A 22,156-nucleotide genomic window follows, 5' to 3' on the forward strand; every position below is an offset into this window, starting at 1 on the left:
CTCTAGACTGACTTGTTTGCCTTTTTCTTCTGGAACGTGATTCAATTAGTCACCTATAAGACCTATTAAGGCATTCACACTACATTCTGGTCGTCACATTTACGATACGCATCCCTGCACTTAATTCACACAATTCTATTGCACCTTCGCTCGGATTGTTCTCTTTACCTCTGTACAAAGAATTTTAGACATTGTGAAGTCACCTTGCGCAATTATACTATACCCACATGTATGTATTTTTCATCTACTGTATGTTTCCACAGCCTTGACAAAGTCTTGAAGACGAAACACGTTTTGGCTGTTTTGCTGTATGGACTTATTGTTACATTCGAACATCCTATTGTAACTTTGACCATTTATCATCATCTGGCTGCTCTGGACACATGGTCATTTTGTACAACGCAGTCTTTTGATTGAGATTTCTACTTTCTACCTGCACTTATAATAAATATCTACACATCATTTTCCAAGAACGAACTTCCTAATTATTCCTGAACATTATCAGGATCAGGATTCGTGCTATTGGTGTGCCCTGGCCACTCTTCTTTCAACATTTAGGCAACCACCCACTCTTCAGTGTGTGGCCCTCCGACACCTGTGGTGGCAGGTGTTAGGGCTAGCCTGGCACCCAACACCATATTGTTTAAATTTTATGACTTCGCTCGGATTTCACTATTGACATACGCTTTGCAGATGTGCAAGCACTCTCTGGCATCCGCCACCTTCTTCGCCTGACTTACCCTATTGATGCCGGCTTAGCACTTTGCATTCTGATTATATCACTGTTTTGTATATTTGTATTACGTATTGCTTTATCTTTGTTTGCTGTATTTGCATATAATTCCACTGATATAACATGGATACATTCAATGACAACAGGGGTGCGCTTCTTGAGGAAATGTTTCAAACTGGCACTGTATCTACCAGCCATAACGCACCCATTAAAAAAGAGGGCTTGAGAATGAAATTTGTTAAGCTTGAACACCTCAAAAAACAAGAGCTTTCAAGATGGTGGGACTACACCATCTTACAAAAATATATCGACAACAAACATATTCCCAGGGGCTTACGTGTGATTCTATTCCCCTCATTCGAAGACCTCAGTCATGAACTCCTAAAGGAGTGGGAACACCTTTTGGTTACCTCTTCCTTTGGTATGATGGACATACTAATCAGGGATGCCCGGTCCAAAAGAGAGAAACTCATTGAGGAAATTCTCACCTTGGAAAAATAAATTAAAGAAATTAACTTACCTGAGGGCAAAGAAAACAACCATAGAATCCTTAAGGAAATATTACATAAACACCAAGAATACATCAAAGAGAAAAAAACACGTAAACTTAAGAGGGATGAAGGGGATTACAAGAATGGGAGGGTTTTCACCTACTCGCGTAAATTTGATAACATCAAACTAGATAGACAAGATACCTCTTCACACCCACCTGACAACGGGGCCACCTCCACCTACTCTACAAGTGATACGGATCTTTCTAGCACCTCTAGTATCAGTGGAAGTGACACTTGCATCTCCACACTACAAACTACGGTATCAACCACTCACAAATCACCTTTTTTAGTGGAATTAGAGAGATACAGAAAGGGCCAAATATTCAACCGAAGGAGAGAGGACTCTCACACCATCCCATTAGGAGAGGCAAGAGAAAGGCATACAGACACAACAAGGGAGAGAGAAGGGGTTACAACGAGATCCACCACCCGCAATCAGAAATGACTGACTCTATCTCGGGTACCAATAATGAGATTTCTATTGTAAACCTGACAAACATTGAAATGAATATGCAACAAATAAATATTTTTTGCAAAGGTTTGGGTTTTGTGCCATCATCTTTACCTAACTTCACTGAACTGCATATAAATCTCTTTAAATTCGTTCGTAAATGCAAACTTGCGAAAAAAATTTAAGGTAGACCAGCGCAGACTGATTTTACTGCTCCTATTCCCTGTCCCACTAGTAACATCACCATTAAAGACTTGAAAGACATTCAGACCCTTCTTTCTTTAGAATCTCTATTGGACATACCTCCATCTTTCACAGACATCACATCAGATTTAAACATTGATCCTTACACACACCTGGACAGTGGTCTCAAGACCTCCTCGAAATTTACTCCTAATCTAGGAAGTGACAATGTCATCGACATCTTTTACAGACAAGTCACGGCTGACTTCTATCAACTTGAGGACTTATATCGCTCAGGACATAAACACATCACACACAACATTACTATCCCTGAAAGAGAAGCCCTTCACTCCCTTGCTCAAAACAAAGATATAATCATCAAGGAGGCCGACAAAGGGGGGAACATTGTGATCATGAACAAGTCTGATTACATCAAGGAAATTGACCGGCAACTAAATGATGCCACTGCATACTCTACCTTGTCACACAACCCCTTGGCCAAAGCTAATGAACACATAATGCACACACTATCCACATGGAGAGACAAATGTCTCCTCACTGATTTGGAGTTCAAGTACATCTACAATCCAACCCCCACGTCGCCATGCATCTACATTTTACCTAAAATTCACAAACCGGGTCCATTTCCGCCCGGTAGGCCTATCATCTCAGGAATTGGCTCGCCAACAGAAAGAATTTCTGAATACATTGACCTGTTTTTACAACCTTTGGTCGTTAATCTCCCTTCCTTTATCAGAGATACCAAGGATCTCATCAGCAAACTTAGTGACTTTGAATGGACAGGGGGGCACATCCTAGCAACCCTAGATGTTACCTCACTATACACTTGTATACCGAGAGACAAGGGTCTACTTGCCATCCAGCACTTTCTTGATACACGTGAAGCTTCACTCCTAGAACACTCCAATATGCTTTTAGATCTAATAGAGCTAGTTTTAGATAACAACTTTTTTGTCCATGAAGGCACGTGGTTCAAACAGATCCAAGGTGTGGCAATGGGGGCCAAATTTTCCCCCTCTTTTGCAAATTTGTACATGGGCTTTTATGAAGGGCAACATATATGGAGAGAGTGCCCACCAGACTTGACTCAACACATACTATACTGGGGCAGATACATTGATGACGTTTTACTTTTTTGGTCAGGCAGTTTAGATACATTTGACCTTTTTTTACAACATCTCAACACCAACTCCTTTAACATCACTTTTACTGGGGAACACAGTACATCACAGGTCAATTATTTGGACCTAACACTCTACATAAGAGGTAATGAAATCTGCTCTAAACTATACAGAAAACCTACAGCATGCAATGCCATCTTACATGCTAACAGTTCACACCATGCCTCTCAAATTAAGGCCATTCCCTATGGAGAGCTCACCAGGATCAGGAGAAATTGCAGTGAAGATATCATCTTCCATGAAGAATCCAAAATAATGAACACACGATTCGTACGGAGGGGTTACTCACCTAGCACACTATCATGAGCTAACAACAGAATACAGCATGTTAAAAGATCAGATCTGCTGGTTACTTCCACCAACAAGAATAACCCACCCAGACCTCCATCCTTCATTACCCCCTACAATGCACTCAGTTCAAACATATATAAGATTCTTCATAAACATTGGTCATTTCTCCTAGCTGATGAATTCCTTAAAACCAGCCTTCCTCCCAAACCTAACATCACATATAGCAGGGGACCCGCCCTTCGAAATCACTTGTGTCGCAGCTTTCTGCCACCTGAACAAGCAAACACTTGGTTACAAACGGCCCCACATGGATCCTACAAATGTGGGCACTGCAATATTTGCTGCTTCATCAAAGATAAACTTACCAAGTTCCAATACAACTGACCATTTACTTACAAAATCAATAAATTCATTAACTGCAACACCAAATTTGTAGTGTATTGCATTATTTGCACTTGCAGTCTCATCTATGTGGGTAGCACTATCCGACCGCTTAAGGAGAGATTGCAAGAACACATCAGGGCCATCCACAACAATAATGTCAACTACCCCTTTGCGGTTCACTACAATGCCAAGCATAGACAACAAGAGATACTGGGCATCAGTGTACATGGCATTGACACAGTGAACTCACTACCCAGAGGCGGCAATAAAATGCTACGGCTTAGACAACTGGAAAGCAGTTGGATTATTAGACTCAGAGCTGTTGAGCAGGGCATTAACATTGACAAGGATCTATACACCTTTCTTTAAAACTCAGCTGTATAAAAACACTCACCTCCATATATTTCATACACTAAGATGTATTTTTTTATGTGTCCAGCTATAACTTCTGTTCTCTATATTAGTAAGTTCTCTGACTTACAAGATGAATCTGTAACCCACTCATCTTGGTCTTGTGTCATGCTTACTGTTTTGTATACTTATACATTATTTGACGGTAGTTCAAACCACCTTTTGTGTATTATGCCTAACCCTGTGACAATGGTACTTCTAACAAACTACAGTTATATTATATTTATTATATACACTTTTCTGCATGACTCTTACGTCTGATCTCCACACCCCTCTCCTTTTCTGAATGCCTCCATTGCTCATAGCACTAGTCTCTATATGGACTCACTCTGTTTCAAAATGGCCCCCACCTTGGGCTGCTCAAACTACTCGCCGTCTCAATTAGAGTCCCTTTTCTATTTTGACTCTCTTTTGCCTGAACGGATCAACCTATAAAAAGAGGCTGACACACACATGGGCCAAACACTCTGCCAAAACCCCGACGCGCATGGCACGGGTTTATTCGCTCCACAAATACTTGAGGTAAGGTACTGCCAGCGTTGCTGGCTTGTCTCACTACTTTCTCCCACTTAAGGGAATTCAAGGCAGCCAGGCGAGGAAAGCTTTACTAAACTCTGTCGGCTAGAAAAAATAAATATGTGACAAAAGCATACCACGTTGTGTGAATAGAATAGCCTTTCAATTTCTGTAGAAGTCTGGTAGTGCGCAGCATGCTCCGATTGTGTGTCTTAACATGGCATGAAGTAAAGTTATACCACAGACAGACTAAGTGATAAAACGTTCTCGAGTTTTAGAATGACATTTTTTCTGATCGAGATTTTGGTTTTTATAAACGGTTAAAGTGGCATTAGGGGGCATGGCATGGGCATAAAAAGACTAAGTAAAACGTTCCTTTAGGAATTTTTAATTGCGTTGTGAGAAAACCTTTCTAATTTGATAGGCTCCATCTTCACTTTTCAAGTTTCTAGAAAGTGAAAATAATATTACACATGTAAAACCACAGCAACCTTGGAAAAGCTAGTGACGGGGCAACGCTCCAGCGACAATATAGAACTTGGCATACCAGATTATTTACTCCGTATGTAGCTTTAAAATCAAGTAGCTTTCTGCATAACACCTGCTTTACATTAAATTGCATTTTTTGTTGTTTTATACCCCAGGCTTATCATGGCCACCATTTGCCTATACTATTTGATTTCTCCCAAGGACTCATGACTACCAGCAGCTTGATCTATGTACCTTTCGTGTTTACATATAGGGGCTCATTACAACCCTGGCGGACGGTGTTAAAGCGGCGGTAAGACCTCCAACAGGCTGGCGGTCTTTTTTTCAGTATTATGACCATGGCGGTTACCGCCATGGCCATCCGCCGCTTTCCCGTTCCGCCCGCTGGGCTGGAGACCTGGGTCTCCAGCCCGGTGGCCGTGACAATACCGCAGCCGGTATTGTGACCCAGTTTACCGCCGTGGATTTCCAGCGGTAGGAACCGCCATGAAATCCATGGCGGTAAGCACTATCAGTGCCAGGGAATTACTTCCCTGGCACTGATAGGGGTCTCCCCCACCCCCTCCCCGACTCCCTCCCCTACACCCCCACCACCCCTGCCACCCCCCAAAAGGTGGCAGGGCCCCTCTCCCCACCCCGACCCCAACATACCATTACTGACACACACCCGACACGCACGCAGGCACCACCAACACACATACATGCACACACACCGACATACATGCCAACATCCACACACACAGTCAGACACGTACACCCACATTCACACATTCACGCACACATCCATACAGACATACATACGGACATACATGCACACATTTTCGAAACACGCATCACCCCCGCAAGCATACACGCACTCACACCCCCCCACATACACAGACGCACACCCCCATGCACCCACACAACACATAACACCCCACACCACCCTCCCCTAACGGACGATCGACTTACCTTGTCCGTCGATCCTCCAGGAGGGGGCGGGAGCCATGGGGGCAGCTCCACCAACACCACACCGCCAACAGAACACCGCCGCGCAGAATCACATGATGTGATTAGCTCAGCGGTGTTCTGTTGGCGTGGCGGTGGAGCAACCTCAACATCCCCGCCGCCCGCAAGAATGGCTGTTGGCGGCTCTCCATCGGAAAAACGACGGAGGGCAGCCAACGGTCATAATACGCCGCGCTGCAAACCGCCACTACTGGCGGTCTTCCGCACGGCGGTCCCTCTGCAGTCTTCTTAAAAGACCGCCGAGGTTGTAATGACCACCATAATGTTTTATATACATCCGAAGGTACCTTACCCCCTTTCAATTACTTCTTACTTCTTTCTTTACTCTTTTTTCTTCACACCATTTATAGATCTTCTATCCACATCACAACACACTTCGCATCCCCCCTTGTTTCTTCACCACTAAGATTCAATGTTTTCTAAAACATTTTACAGCACATGTACTGTATCACACTGTGAAGACACATTTATGACAATCTCACCTCGCATGATGTTGCCGTTTTATTCCACTCTAGACTGACTTGTTTGCCTTTTTCTTCTGGAACGTGATTCAATTAGTCACCTATAAGACCTATTGAGGCACTCACACTACATTCTGGTCGTCACATTAACGATACGCATCCCTGCACTTAATTCACACAATTCTATTGCACCTTGGTTCGGATTGTTCTCTTTACCTCTTTACAAAGAATTTTAGACGTTGTGAAGTCAACTAGCACAATTATACTATACCGGCATGTATGTATTTTTCATCTATGTTTCCACAGCCTTGACAAAGTCTTGAAGACGAAACACATGTTCGCTGTTTTGCTGTATGGACTTATTGTTACATTAGAACATCCTATTGTAACTTTGACCATTTATCACCATCTGGCTGCTCTGGACACATGGTCATTTTGTACAACGCAGTCTTTTGATTGAGATTTCTACATTCTACCTGCACTTATAATAAATATCTACACATCATCTTCCAAGAACAAACTTTCTATTTATTCTTGAACATTATCAGGATTCATGCTATTGGTGTGCCCTGGCCACTCTTCTTTCAATACATCCACCTCACGACAGCCTCCAGCGCATGCACCTGCGCCCAAACCCACAAAAGTTACACCTCCTACAACCACCTCCTCTTCCTCCACTCCCAAACTCCCTCCAGCTACCCGTCCCAGTGTTCCTAAGAAACTTTTCCTGACCAAGCTAGACCTCTTTCCCACCCCCCCCTCTAATTCATAGGTCCCATACTAGCACCTCAGCCAAAAAATCTCCAGGACCAGTGGTGCCTGTTGTTACAGGTATGTGGAGTGCACCGGGCACCAGGGCAGCCAGTGTGACACGGAGCCACAGCAGAGAAATAAGACTACCCTGACTGTCCCCCCACTGTACCATTTTGTCACCCTGTCCAAATTGGAACTGCCCCAGCTCTACTTCCAATGGGCAGATGTGCAATGTACCTGTGAGACTAATAGACTGGACTCTGCCATGGACATTCCTTCACCATCACCCATCCCCATTTCACAACTCCCCTTCATTGTTATGCACTTAAATAAACACCCTTGAAACACTAATAAAACTGGAGTCAGTCAATGATTGTGAACTTTGTATTGTCAATTACAGTGTTAAAAAAGGTTACCCATTGGAAGGCCAACATACCAATGTCACACATCACAAGCCTTTCAAGGGTGCAAGCTGTTGACACGTAGGTTACCACATTAGTGAAACTGAAATAGAAGGGGACAACTCAGTTAACAAATAGTGAGTGAAATGTAGGTACAGGATAGAGGTAGACGTGTGAAAGTTAATGTTATGTTAAACCTGAAAATGTACTCACCTGTGTCTCACTGGAAATATTGCTATATGACTGCCTCCCTGTTGTCGTTTTCTTCTTCATCAGCTTCATCCTCATCACTGTCCACAGGCTCCACAGCTGCTACAACACCGTCATCTGGATCATCCTCCTGCAGAAAAGGCACCTGGCGTCGCAATACCAAATTATGGAGCATGGAGCAGGCGATGATGATGTCGCACACCTTCTTCGGTGAGTAGAATAGGGACCCACCTGTCATATGGAGGCACCTGAACCTGACCTTCAGGAGGCCGAAGGTGCGTTCGATCACCCTCCTAGTCCGCCCATGGGCCTCATTGTACTGTTTCTCGGCCCTGGTCCTGGGATTCCTCACTGGGGTCAATAGCCAGGACAGGTTGGGGAAACCAGAGTCCCCCAATAGCCATACACGGTGCCTCTGGAGTTGACCCATCATATCAGGGATGCTGCTATTCCGCAGGATGTAGGCGTCATGCACTGAGCCAGGGAACATAGCATTTACCTGCAAGATGTACTGGTCTGCCAAACAGAACATCTGGACATTCATCGAATGATAACTCTTCCTGTTCCTGTACACCTGTTCACTCCTGCGGGGGGACCAGAGCTACATGGGTCCCATCAATGGCACCTATGACGTTGGGGATACGTTCAAGGGCATAGAAGTCACCTTTCACTGTAGGCAAATCCTCCAACTCAGGGAAAATGATGTATCTCCTTCCGTGTTTCAGCAGGGCTGACAACACTCTGGACAACACGTTGGAAAACATAGGCTGGGACATCCCTGATGCTATGGCCACAGTAGTCTGAAATGACCCACTTGCAAGGAAATGGAGCACCGACAGCACCTGAACGTCAGGGGGGATTCCAGTTGGATGGCGGATTGGTGACATCAGGTCTTGCTCCAACTGGGTACATAGTTCCTGGATTGTGGCACAGTCGAACCGGTAGGTCACGATCAAATGTCTCTCTTCCATTGTCAACAGGTCCACCAGCGGTCGGTACACCGGCGAATTCCGCCATCTTCCAATATGTCCCAACTGACGGTGCCTAAGAAGGACAACAGCGAGGAAAATGTCACCATTCCTCCAGGTATGTACCCACAATCACACACAAGACTACAACAGACAATTAACCCATCTGGGAAATGTTTTGAGTGTAGGCCTCGGTATGTGTGACGCAGTAGTAAATGAAGCCATGTGGGCCCCTGAAATGGTGGCTGTCTGAGCTCTAAACTGGGACAATGGAATTGTGGGGTAACTGCGCTGGCGTTGGACACCGTCCCGGTAGGCGGTCGGAGTGCACGGCGCAATGCTGCATTGGTTAACATTGGACCCTATGGGTCCCAGGAGCCAATGAACAGGTGCGCTGGCGGTGATGATGCGCCCCGCCGCGGACGTCACCGCCGCGGACATCACCACCATTTTCTATCTCTTCAATCACTAGATACCTGACCTTCGACAGGAGAGGACCTACACTGCTAGTGCTGCTGTGACCTCGGTCTGGAAGCGATGATGGCTGCTGCGTCTGGGGAAAGGGCCCCTGCCTTCACTGCACAGGAGTTGGAGAAACTTGTGGATGGGGTCCTCCCCCAGTACATGCTACTCTACGGTCCTCCAGACCAACAGGTTAGTACACAGGGAGCACGTTGGATGGGCTAGGCCTGGGTGGACAGGGCTGGGTGGGAGAGGGAAGGGGGCAGAGTTCTTACAACAGAAATGCATGGGGATGAATGGGCCACATGGCCAGAGTTGGGAGGGGGCCACTCTCATTGACGGTGCAGTAGGTAATGACTGTTCCTCTTTCCTTGTGCATGCCATGTAGGTCAGCGCCCACCAGAAGAGGGACATTTGGTGTGCCATCGCCAAGGAAGTCCGGACCCTGGGGGCCCACCAGAGACGGGGCACCCACTGCCGTAAGAGATGGGAGGACATTCGCCGCTGCAGCAAGAAGACGGCGGAGGCTCAGCTGGGGATGGCCTCCCAATATGGGAGGGGTGCCCGTCGCACCATGACTCCCCTGATGTTCCGGATCCTGGCGGTGGCCTACCCGGAGTTGGATGGGCGCTTAAGGACATCACAGCAGACACAAGGGGGTGAGTACAACCCCATTCTGTGGACTTTGCGTGCAGTGGAGGTGTCTGGGTAGGGGAGGTGGGCTGTGGGTGTCCCTAGCCCAGGGCGAGTAAGGTAGGCAAGGCCCCTCCGTAATGAGGGCCATGTGGGACTCTACCCCAGCTCAGAACAGTGGCAAGTTGATGTATAGTTGCCCCTTTGCCATCCATGTGCGCAGATTTCTACCATTGCCATGTAGGCCATATCCCAGAAATTGCATGTGCAGAGGGCAGGAGCACGGTGTAATGGATGGGGCTGTTGCGTCTGTCTTGTCCGCCAACGGTAGCGGTATGCCATGCTCTAAAACTCTCTTTCTTCTGTCTCCCCCCCTTTTCCTGCTCTCCCTGTCCTTTTGTACATCAGCATCATCAGGCGGAGTTACAGTGGCACCAGAGCACGAGGATGCTGCATCCCGCATGGCCATGGAGGGCCACACCACAGAATCTGAATGCACCAATGGGATGGAGGGCGAGGGGAGCTTCACGTCGGCCACAGGATCACCAACCAGCGACACGGACTCGTCCGCCGATGGGAGCTCCCCTGTGGTGGCGGCACCATCTGTGCGCCCCACTTCTACAAGTACAGCCGCCACCTCCCCTACCAGCACCGCCCTCCCAGCAGCCCCTCAGAGTTCGCTCCGTGCCCGCTCACCCAGGAGGGTGGGCATCACCTTCGCCCCAGGCACCTCAGGCCCTGCCCCTGTCACCCCTGCTGCCCTCATTGAGGAGGCCATTGACCTCCTCAGGTCACTCACTGTTGGGCAGTCTACCAATGTGAATGCCATCCAGGGTGTAGAACGAGAGTTGCAACACGGTAATGCATTCCTGGAAGGCATTCATTCTGGTCAGGCTGTCCTTCAGTGAACCCTGCAATCTCTGGCCTCAGCACTGATGGCAGTTATTGTCCCTGTGTCCAGCCTCCCCCCTCCAACTTCCTCCACCCAGACCCAATCCCTTGTACCCCAGCCCATCCCAAGCACACCTACAGACCAGCATGCACACAAGTCAACACCCAAAAGTAGCTCAAACAAACATAGGCACCACACACACCACAGGCACTCACACAAGCATCACACCCATATAGACACAGCAACATCCAATGTCTCCACTGTGTCCCCCTCCTCCTCTTCTCCCTCCTCCCTCCCAGTGTCGTCTACACACACACCTGCATGCACCACATCTACAGGCACTAGGACTCGCACCAGGACACCCAGCACCACAAGCCGCTCACCTGCACTCACCACCTCCACTGCCATTTACACGTCCCCTGTGTCCTCTCCCAGTGTGTCTGTGATGCCCCCTCCCAAAGTACCCAAACGCCGGCAATCACTCACCCAACATCCATCCACCTCACGACAGCCTTCAGTACCTGCACCTGCACCCAAAACACCTAAAGTGACACCTCCTACAACCACCTGCTCTACCTCCACTCCCAGACCCCCTCCAGCTACCCATCCCAGTGTCCGTCAGAAACTGTCCCTCTGTCAAATTGACCTGTTTGCCCCCACCCCCCCATCCAGTTCATCAGTCCTGTCGTAGCGCCTCAGCCAAAAAGCCTCCAGTGCCAGTGGTGCGTGTTCCAGGTTTTTGGAGTGCACCGTCCACCAGGTCAGGCAGTAGGACCCGGAGCCAAGGCACTGGCAGCCCACCCCTTGTAAAGGCTCTGAAATTGGAGAGTGGACGACAGGGACCGTGTCAAGACTCCTGGTGGGACAACAACTGAAATGGGATCGAAGGCGATTGGTGAGTCAGCTGTAATTCCAAAGAAGGTGGGGAAGGTCCCGAGGAAGTCTGCCCAGCCTGTTGTGAGTGTCACGGCGGAGAAGTGCGCCATCATTTCCGGCGGTCGAGACACAACCGCCAGCACCGTCGTTACTGGTCAGGAGACCACCGCCAGAGTCACAGCCCAGGAGGGCCCAAGTCTCGTTACTGGCCAGGAGACCACCGCCGGAGTCACAGCCCAGGAGGGCCCAAGTCTCGTTACTGGTCAGGAGACCACCGCCGGAGTCACAGCCCAGGAGGGCCCAAGTCTTGTTACTGGTCAGGAGACCACCGCCGGAGTCACAGCCCAGGAGGGCCCAAGTCTTGTTACTGGTCAGGAGACCACTGCCGAATCACAGCCCAGGAGACCACCGCCGGAGTCACAGCACAGGAGGGCCCAAGTCTCATTACTGGTCAGGAGACCACCGCCAGAGTCACAGCCCAGGAGGGCCCAAGTCTCGTTACTGGTCAGGAGACCACCGCCGGAGTCACAGCCCAGGAGGGACCAGGATCCCACAGCCCTGCTGGGCAATGATGGAACGTCAAGCCACACACCAATGTCCAGTGTGGAGATCGTCATGCCACACACCAATGTCCAGTGTGGAGATCGTCATGCCACACACCAATGTCCAGTGTGGAGATCGTCATGCCACACACCAATGTCCAGTGTAGAGATCGTCATGCCACACACACCAATGTCGAGTGTGGAGATCGTCATGCCACACACCAATGTCAGTATCCGAACCGCCATGTCAGAGCACCGCTGAACAGTCCATAGACCGCCATGGCTAAGCACTGCTGAACAGGGCAAAGACCGCCATGGTGAAGACTGCTGAACAGGGCAAAGACTGCCATGGCTAAGCACTACTGAACAGGGCAAAGACCGCAATGTCAAAGCACCGCTGAACAGGGTAAAGACCACCATGGTGAAGACCGCTGAACAGTCCATAGACCGCCATGGCTAAGCACCGCCGAACAGGACAAAGACCGCCATGGTGAAGACCGCTGAACAGGGCAAAGACCGCCATGGTGAAGACCGCTGAACAGGGCAAAGACTGCCATGGCGAAGCACCGCTGAACAGGGCAAAGACTGCCATAGTGAAGACCGCTGAACAGGGCAAAGACTGCCATGGCTAAGCACCGCTGAACAGGGCAAAGACCTCCATGTCAAAGCACTGCTGAACAGGGCAAAGACCGCCATGGTGAAGACCGCTGAACAGGGCAAAGACCGCCATGGTGAAGACCGCTGAACAGGGCAAAGACTGCCATGGTGAAGACCGCTGAACAAGGCAAACACCGTGTGGGTATGAATAGGCCGCCCCATCAGGCATCCTTATCCCATGTGCAGCTGGGACAGTGACAGGACATGAACTTTCACGGGGAGACTCATCCTGTCTGGGCACCAGTCCCACCCAGTACCAGTAGAGAACTGCAGATACTTGTGAAAATGTGGCTTTGCATTCCCCAGTATGGTCTAGTGGGCAACCCACCCACTGTAAAGACTTGTGAGACTGTGGCTTTGCACTCCCCAGGATGTAACAATGGGCAAACCACCCACTGTAAAGACTTGTGAGACTGTGGCTTTGCACTCCCCAGGATGTCACAGTGGGCAAGCCACCCACTTGTGAGACTTGTGAGACTGTGGCTTTGCACTCCGCAGGATGTCACAGTGGGCAAGCCACCCACTTGTGAGACTTGAGACACTGTGGCTTTGCACTCCCCAGGATGGCACAGGGGGCAAACCACCCACTGTAAAGACTTGTGAGACTGTGGCTTTGCACTCCCCAGGATGGCACAGTGGGCAAACCACCCACTGTAAAGACTTGTGAGACTGTGGCTTTGCACTCCCCAGGATGGCACAGTGGGCAACCCACCCACTTGTGAGACTTGAGAGACTGTGGCTTTGCACTCCCCAGGATACATCAATGGGCATGGAGCCCCGTCGTGGATCTGGCTTCGCATTCATCTGGCTGAGGTGCCCCCCCTTCCCTTCCCCCTGAGGTGCCTGTAGTGTTTCTATCTGATGCCCTGGCAGTGTTCTCTCGGATTTTGGTCAGGTATCTATTGTGGGCCTCGCCCATGCATTTTTGGACTGTTGGTGCACGGACATTGTTGTGTACATATCTGCACTACTTCTTGTATTGTATATATAATTATGACAGATTTCGAGATATATATCAGTATATTTTTGTATGACATGTATATTGGCACATTACAATGTTTGACCGAAATTCGCTTTGTTTTTGCATTCTTCCGGGGGGATTGTGGGTTGTTCATGTGATATTTTTGACTGCATTGGTGTGTATGTTGTGATATGCGAGGGTGGGGGTGTTTGGTGGGTGTCCCCCTAACTTTTGCCTCTCCCCTCCCCGTGTCGTAGATGCAGTACTCACCGGTATCTTCTGTGCCTACGTCGCTGTTGGTCGTAGAGGAGCAGAAAGACAAAGGCAGGTAGGATTTGGACTTCCGGCTCCATGGAGTCATCGTTCCTCATGGAGTGTGTTAAGGTGAGCATTTTCCCATAGCAAAAGCTGTCTCCGCCGTGTTTTTATCCACGGAGAATCCGCCCCGGAAAAGGTGGCGGATTGGCCTGTCATAATAGTGTGGGCGGTACATTGTCTTCCGCCTGTCTGTTGGCGGTGACCGCGGCGCTGTTTGTCTGTATCGCCGTGGCAGGCGATGTGTTAAAGTGGCTGTCTTTGTTGGCGGTTTCCGCAAGGGTCGTAATTCCCTTTTTTTGTCCGCCGGCCTGTTTGCAGTATTTCCGCAGCTTTAACACCGTCCGCCAGGGTTGTAATGACCACCTATGTCTCGAAGGGTCTTTTATTGTTCAACACTCATGTCTAAAAGGATGTTTTATTGTTCAACACTCATGTCCAGAAGGGTCTTTTACTCTTTAACAATCAAGTCTAGAAGGGTCTTTTATTGTCCAACAGTCATGTCCAGAAGGGTCTTATATTGTTCAACAGTCATGTCTAGAAGGGAATTTTATTGTTCTCCAGTCATGTCTAGAAGGATGTTTTATTAGTCAATACCCATGTCTAGAAGGGTCTTTTATTGTTCAACAGTCATGCCTAGAAGGGTTGTTTATTGCTCAGCACTGATGCCTAGAAGGGTTGTTTATTGCTCAGCACTGTTGCCTAGAAGGGTCTTTTATTGTTCAATACTCTTGTCTAGAATGGTCTTTTATAGTTCAAGAGTCATGTCGAACAATGTTTTATTGTTCAACACTCATTTCTAGAAGGGACTTTCATTGTTCAACTGTGTTGTCTAGAAGGATCTTTTACAAAAGTCATGTCTAGAAGGGTTTTTTATTGTTCAACAGTTAAGTCTTGAAGGGTTTTTGATAATTCAACAGTCATGTCGAAGGATATTTTATTGTTCAACAGTCATGTCCAGTCAGGTCTTTTAATGTTTACCAGTCATGTCTAGAAGGGTCTTTTATTGTTGAACAGTCATGTCTAGACGGATGTTTTATTGTTCAACAGTCATCACAATGGATGTTGTATTGTTCAACACTTATGAGTAGAAGGGTCTTTTATGGTTCAACAGTCACTTCTAGAAGGATTTTTTATTGTTCAACACTCATGTCCAGAAGGATCTTTTATTGTTCAGCACTCATGTCTAGAAGGTTCTTTTTTTTTTTTTTTTTTTCTTTTTTTTTTAAATCTGTTTATTAAGCTTAATACAAAACAGGGTACAAGAGTAGCAGTACAGTACATAATGCTTGGTGAGAGAATGCCCGGCTTCCCACTCCATGTGCTTTTCTTAACGTTTGTACATTACGCTGTACAACATAGCTGTATTTTAGTGTACTGACTTTCAATTAACATTATATAACAAATAACACTTGACATAAAGGTTATTATTCTTAAATATGTATGTTAGCGTCATATATAATACTGAGAGCGTATATCTGTGTAGGCATTGAGGGCTTCATTTCTATGTATGCGCTGCGGTGTAGGGAGCTTACAGTAGCAAAGGGCGTCTGGCGGGAAAATAAGTTATGGGTTAAGCATGGCATTACAGTAGGATGGGACTGTTTTCAACAAACTTGATTGTTATGGTTAATTTTAGTAATAGCGTGTCCCAGGAGTGTTAAAGGGATTTTCTCATGGTGGATATTTGTCATCTCTGGATTCAATTCTAACTACAAAAAGGTCCCAGCTTTCAGTCCCACCTTGTGTCTGACCTCTATTTTGTAATTGCCTTAGTGTTTGAGATTCCGCCAGTGTGTAATCGTGCAGGTCTCGCAGCCAGAGGGAATGAGAAGGGGCGTTTGGGGCCTTCCAATGTGTAGCTATCAGGCGTTTATATGTCACAATTGCCAGATCCACAAACTTGTGGATATGTTTATCTCCTTTTGTGCGATGGCGTATGTTAAGCAGACAAGATACTTGAGTAGGGGTTAATATCTGGTCTACCACGTCTGTGGTTGTAGCAACGACGTGGTTCCAGCTAGCGTTAATTGCGTGGCATTCCCAGACCATATGGTAGAAAGTTGCTGCGGGGTAGCGCATCTCGGACATATGGAGTTAGCGCCTGGGTATATTTTATGAATACGAGCTGGGGAGAGATATGCTTGATGCACATAATTGAATTGCGTGTATCTTAATCTGGAGTTGCGAGATACAAACTTAATCGAACTAAGGGCTGTGTCCCAGTATTTTTGTGCAATTGGTGCAGGAAGGACGATGTCCCAGCGGTGCTTGACCTGGGTAAGGGCCTTGCAGCTACCCGCTAGAAGGATTTTATATAGTTTGGTAACAGCGCGTTTTGCCTCACTCATAGAGAGTATTGCAGTAAGTAGGGGAGATTCTTTTGGTTCGTTGTGACCGCAGCCCCATATGTGACGTAGAAGATTAGTTATGGCATTGTATGTCAGAAAGGCACCCGGTTTCATTACCTCCGTAGTCATCAAGTCCATAAACTTGACTGCACTGGAGTCATAATAAAAATCTCCTACGTTCAGGGTATTAACCGCTCGTACGTCATGATGAGAAGTTAGGGCCTGGATACCTGGTAGCTGTGGTATTGGGAGCAGGGGAGAATAGGGGAGGGGCTGCCCTTTGCCCTGTACGTATCTCTTCCAGCAGTGTCTGGCCGAGTCCAGTAAGGGAGTATTATGTTGTAGATGAGAGGGGCCCGTTAGTAAAAATGTTAATGTCGATGTTGGGGTTGTGTAAGCCCTTATAGCTATGGACTCTGTATTGGATGGTTCATTGAGCCATTTAGTGTCCCACTGAAGTTGGGCTGCTGCATAATACAGCTCAAGGTTCGGCATGCCCAGGCCCCCCTCTTCTTGTGGATAGTGTGTGGTAGTTAGAGCTACTCTGCGTCTGTCTCTGCCCCAGAGCAAGTCAGTTAATAGGGAATGCGCTTTGTGGAAAAACGAACGCGGCAAGATCACCGGAAGTGCGGAGAAATAGTATAAAAATCTTGGTAATATTAGCATCTTGGCTATTGCTGTCCGGCCCATTGGCGATAGAGGTAAGGAACTCCAAAATATCAAGGAGCCTCGGGTGGAGCGAAGCAGCCTGTCTATGTTACCTTACCTTAAATCTGACATAGAGTGATATACTTGAACACCCAGATATTTGAAGGTCTGGTGTGTCCATGGTAGTTGATGCATGGGGAGAGACGCTCGCTGTACAGAGGGCAGACAAGTAAGAGGGAAGATACAGGATTTAGACCAATTCACATGTAAGCCAGAGACAAGAGCAAACATATTCAGTATGCGCATTATCCCGGGAAGGGAGACAGAATGATTGCGCAAGTAAATCAGGGCATCATCTGCGTACAATGATATTATGTGATATGTGTCAAACTCCCGTATGCCCCATCTTTGTGCGCATCCCCTGAGCTTAATTGCGAGTGTTTCCATAGCTATTGCGAAAAGCAGTGGAGAAAGCGGGCAGCCCTGCCTGGTTCCTCTATTTACAGGAAAGGCTTCCGACACTACCAGGCCGGTTTTAACTCGGGCTGTTGGTTTAGAATATAGTGTAGCAATCCAGCTGATAAAGCCACTCTGGAAGCCAAACGCCTTGAGGGTGCGGAATAAATATTCCCAACCTAGTGTGTCGAACGCCTTCTCTATATCTAGTGACACGGTCACACTATTTGGGTCAGTGGTGTTTTGCATGATACGGATTAGGCGCCTTATGTTAAGAAAGGTGTTTCTACCCGGGATAAACCCCGACAGGTCAGGGTGTATTAAGTGCGGCAAATGGGGGAGCAATCTATTTGCTAGGATTTTCCCTAGGAGTTTGCAATCCGAGTTCAAAAGAGAGAGTGGTCTGTATGATCTAACATCCAGTGGATCTCGTCCCGGTTTTGGTAGGACCACTATTAATGCTTCCCTCATAGAGTCTGGTAATTGTTTTCTATTTCGTGCTTCATTAAACACCTCTAGTAAGGGTTGCAGTAGGTGAGTGCTTTGTGAGTTATAGTATTCTAGTGGTAGACCATCTGTGCTAGGGGTCTTGCCGCGCGCCATCTGGGAGAGGGCCAAGCGAAGCTCCTCAGTAGTAATGGGGCCGTCTAGAATGTCAGCGTTATTGGCAATATTTGAATTTTGAGGGATCTGAGCTAGAAATTCAGCCAGCTGTTGTTCTGCAGGGGGGATAGAGGATTGGTATAACGAGTAATAATACGTGTAAAAGGCCTTGTTAATATCAGCTTGAGTGTTAACCACTATTCCTGTTTGTAATTTGATAGCCCCTATCGGCGACGATTGCGGAGATTGACGCACCAGCCACGCCAGCAGTTTGCCCGATCTGTCCCCCTCGGCGTGTTGTCTCGTTTTGAAGTGTCTGTAGTCATGCTTGCTAAGACTGTCATCCGTTTCTCTGTATTTTGCTTTCAGTGAGATTAGTGTTTCTAGTGGGGTATTATTTGTTGAGACTTCGATCTCCGCCCTATGTATTTCGGATTCTAATTTTAATAACTCTGTGGTCAGCATTTTCTTAATGCCCACAGATGCTGCCAGGCAATGCCCTCTAATTACTACTTTATGGGCATCCCACTCAGTTGCTCGGGTTGATGTTGTGTTTTTTTTTATAGAGAAATAGGACGACAGACATGTGGCCAATTCAGTATTAAAAGGGGGGTCAGTCAGGGCGTCTGGCTGCAGGCGCAATGTTGGAATACGGGCATGGATGTAGCCCCAGACCAATGTAGAGTAGTGTGGGTTGTGGTCTGATAGAGTACGGGCTAGGTAGCCAGATGTAGCTACCTTTGGGATTATGTTAGGTGTAGCGAAGAACATATCTAACCTGGTATGAAGTTTGTGCACTGGTGAATAGAAAGAATACTCACGTAGTGTGGGATGAAAAGTTCTTCAAATTTCGCTTAGCCTATTATTAGATGCCCAATCTGCCAGGTCAAGCGATGCTCGTTTAGCCGGGGCGTGAGTTAATGGAGGGGTAGAACGGTCTTTCAAGATATCTAGAACGCAGTTAAAGTCCCCGCCCCATATGGCATCTGTTGCGGGGTCGCTGAGCATGCTGCTACCCAGTGCCTTGAGGAAGTCTTGTTGATTTGTATTAGGAGTCTATAATGTTATCAGGGCTAGGGGGATTCCGTCTAAAGTACCCTCCAGTACCACGTACCGCCCGTTTGGGTCACATTGTGTGCAGGACATGGTGTATGGAACCCCGGGGGCTATCCAGATTATCGCTCCTCTAGCATATGTTGAGAAGGTGGTCCCGTATAATTGGCCTTTCCATTTTGTTTTGGTATATGCCAGCGAGGACTCAACTAGATGGGTTTCTTGCAGCATAGCTATGTGTATCTGGTGCCTCCTGAGGTATGTATAAATCCGTTGCCTTTTGCTTGCGGATGCCATGCCCTTTACATTCCATGTGAGAATTTTATAGTGTGTGGTATAGCGCTGATTTTGGGATGCCATGGAATTTAAGTGAGTCAGTATGGGGGGATATCGCCTGTGGCTGCGTAAACCTGAATTTCTTTGTCCTTAGAAACGCATACTTATCAATTAGCCTCCTAGTCACTGGAGTGTGTGACCTGCCTCTTAGGTATATATTGTGTTGTGACGCTCTGTAAATAGTACATGTCAATACATATAACAATAAAACATTCCATTCGACTACAACTATAAAATCTACTATACTTAGCAGCAGTTGCGATAAGAACAGGAAGAAAACAAAACTTGTCGAATTAGGGTAACGGTCCATATGGAGCGGGGGGTGATCCTAGACTGCAGGTGGTTGAGTGTCTTAGACCCGGCCCATTTTGCGCATGTTGGTATCCTTGCCGAGCAGGAGCGGCAGCAAGCCGACCACACGAGTTAGGGAAAGTAATTTTGTGATGACAAACTACGGAAGTATCTAGACAGGAGTAGCGGATGAGGCGATCACCTATCTACAGGGGAAAAGATTTAACAAATGTCATCTGCTGTATGTGGAGTAAGGCTGGGGCCGCGGGCAGACTCCGCCGAGTCGGAGTTTAACTCTGGGTCAGGATCTGTTTCTGATTGTCCAGATAAGGATGTCGGTGATGCGTTGGCAAATCGCAATGTAGACTGTAGCAATAGCGATCTTTCAACTCGTGATTGTTCAGGAGTAGGTTTGTTATCATGTTTACTGCGAGGTCTGCGTTTATCCCTTGGAGGTAGGCTTTTATCATTGGGTGGAAGTGGGTCAGCTAGACCTTTTGCGTGAAGCCATGTCCATGCGTCTTCAGGCGTAGAGAAGAATAAAGTGCGGGTATTGTCTTGTATGCTAAGTTTAGCGGGGAACAATAAGGAATATTTGATATTGTGCTCTCTCAAACGCTCCTTGACCCGGTAGAATGAGTTTCGGTTTTTTTGTACCTCTACTGTAAAATCCGGGTAGGCGGTTATTTGCGTGTTCTCAAAGTGCATTGGGATTGTTTTTCGGAATAGTTGCAGTATAAGGTCTCTATCACGGTAGTTCAGTAATTTTGCTATGAGGGGACGTGGATATGCACCCGGTGGTGGAAGTCTGCCCGGGACCCTGTGTGCGCGCTCTATGGAAAAGAACTTTTGGACATTATTTTTCAATACCGATTCCGTCAGCCATTTTTCGATAAAGAGTTCTGTGCTGGGGCCCTCGACGCGCTCCGGAAATCCCACGAACTGGATGTTATTTCGACGCGATCTGCCTTCGGCTTCCTCGGCTCTGCGTTTAAGTGTCTCAACTTCTGTTTTTATAGCACCCAGCTGTGACTTAACCTCACGCATAGATGGCGTTAGGTGCAACGTGTCTTTTTCCAGCTCAGCGACCCTTTCTGCCAGCGCCTGTTGGTCCGTGCGGAGCAAGTTAACATCTTCTGTGATTGAGCCAATCTTCGCCTCCAAGGTTGTTTTAGTATCGAGTATGGCTTGTAGCACTTTTTCGAATTGTGCTGAGTGCGTTTGCAATGTCCCTTCCATTTTCTGAAGGGCTTGATATGTGTCTGAGGCCCCGGAAGATAGAGGCGGCGTAGTGGAGTCCATGGTTCCAGGGGGCGCTCGTGGAGTTTTTGGTTTTCCCATTAGGTGTTTTTTATGCGATGCTGTTGTTGGTCTTTGGATTTAACGTTGCGTTGCTTGATTTTATCACATTGGCTAGGTACTTTGATGCTGGTGGCGTGATTAAAATGGGACTGAAAGGTTTAGCTGCGCTTCAGCGCCTGAGGGCGTCAGGCGGTCCGCTCTTTTCCTACCTCACACTTGCTGGTAGGCGCCTCTTGGGACAGTCACTCCTACAGTTTGTTGCTAGTTGTGTTCCTGTTGATTTCTTACATTGAAGTAATATTATCTTTTCTCTGGTCTTCCAACTTGGCTTATCTTTTCTTTGTTTGCCTCTAGTGTGATGGGCTGTTTTGTTCCCTTGTGGCTACAGCCACTGGTGGTTAAAGCCTGGGCTAGCCTTTCAATTGTCCTTCTTTCTATATGATTGGTAGCCACCTGGTTATCGCCCTGGTTAAATGATAGCCCACTAGTTTTTTAGGGGAGTACAGGAGAGTTATGTAGTGCCTGTGCAGCCGTCGTATCCACTGCCGGCCGTAGTATCAATGGAGAGAGGCCCCCGAGGCAAAGCAGTAGCGCAAACAAGCCGCCACTTACCGCCTACGGGGATCCCCGACACACCGCACGGTCGCAGCTCCAACCGCACCTCCTTTTTAGTGCAGTCAGCGTTCGGTCTCCGCCCAACGCGGTCGCGTGGTGGCAATGGCCGCTCCGAGCGCTCCGAGCGCTCCACAGATCAGCAGCGAGC

The sequence above is a fragment of the Pleurodeles waltl genome, chromosome 6, assembly GCF_031143425.1.
Source record: "Pleurodeles waltl isolate 20211129_DDA chromosome 6, aPleWal1.hap1.20221129, whole genome shotgun sequence".
NCBI lineage: Eukaryota > Metazoa > Chordata > Amphibia > Caudata > Salamandridae > Pleurodeles > Pleurodeles waltl.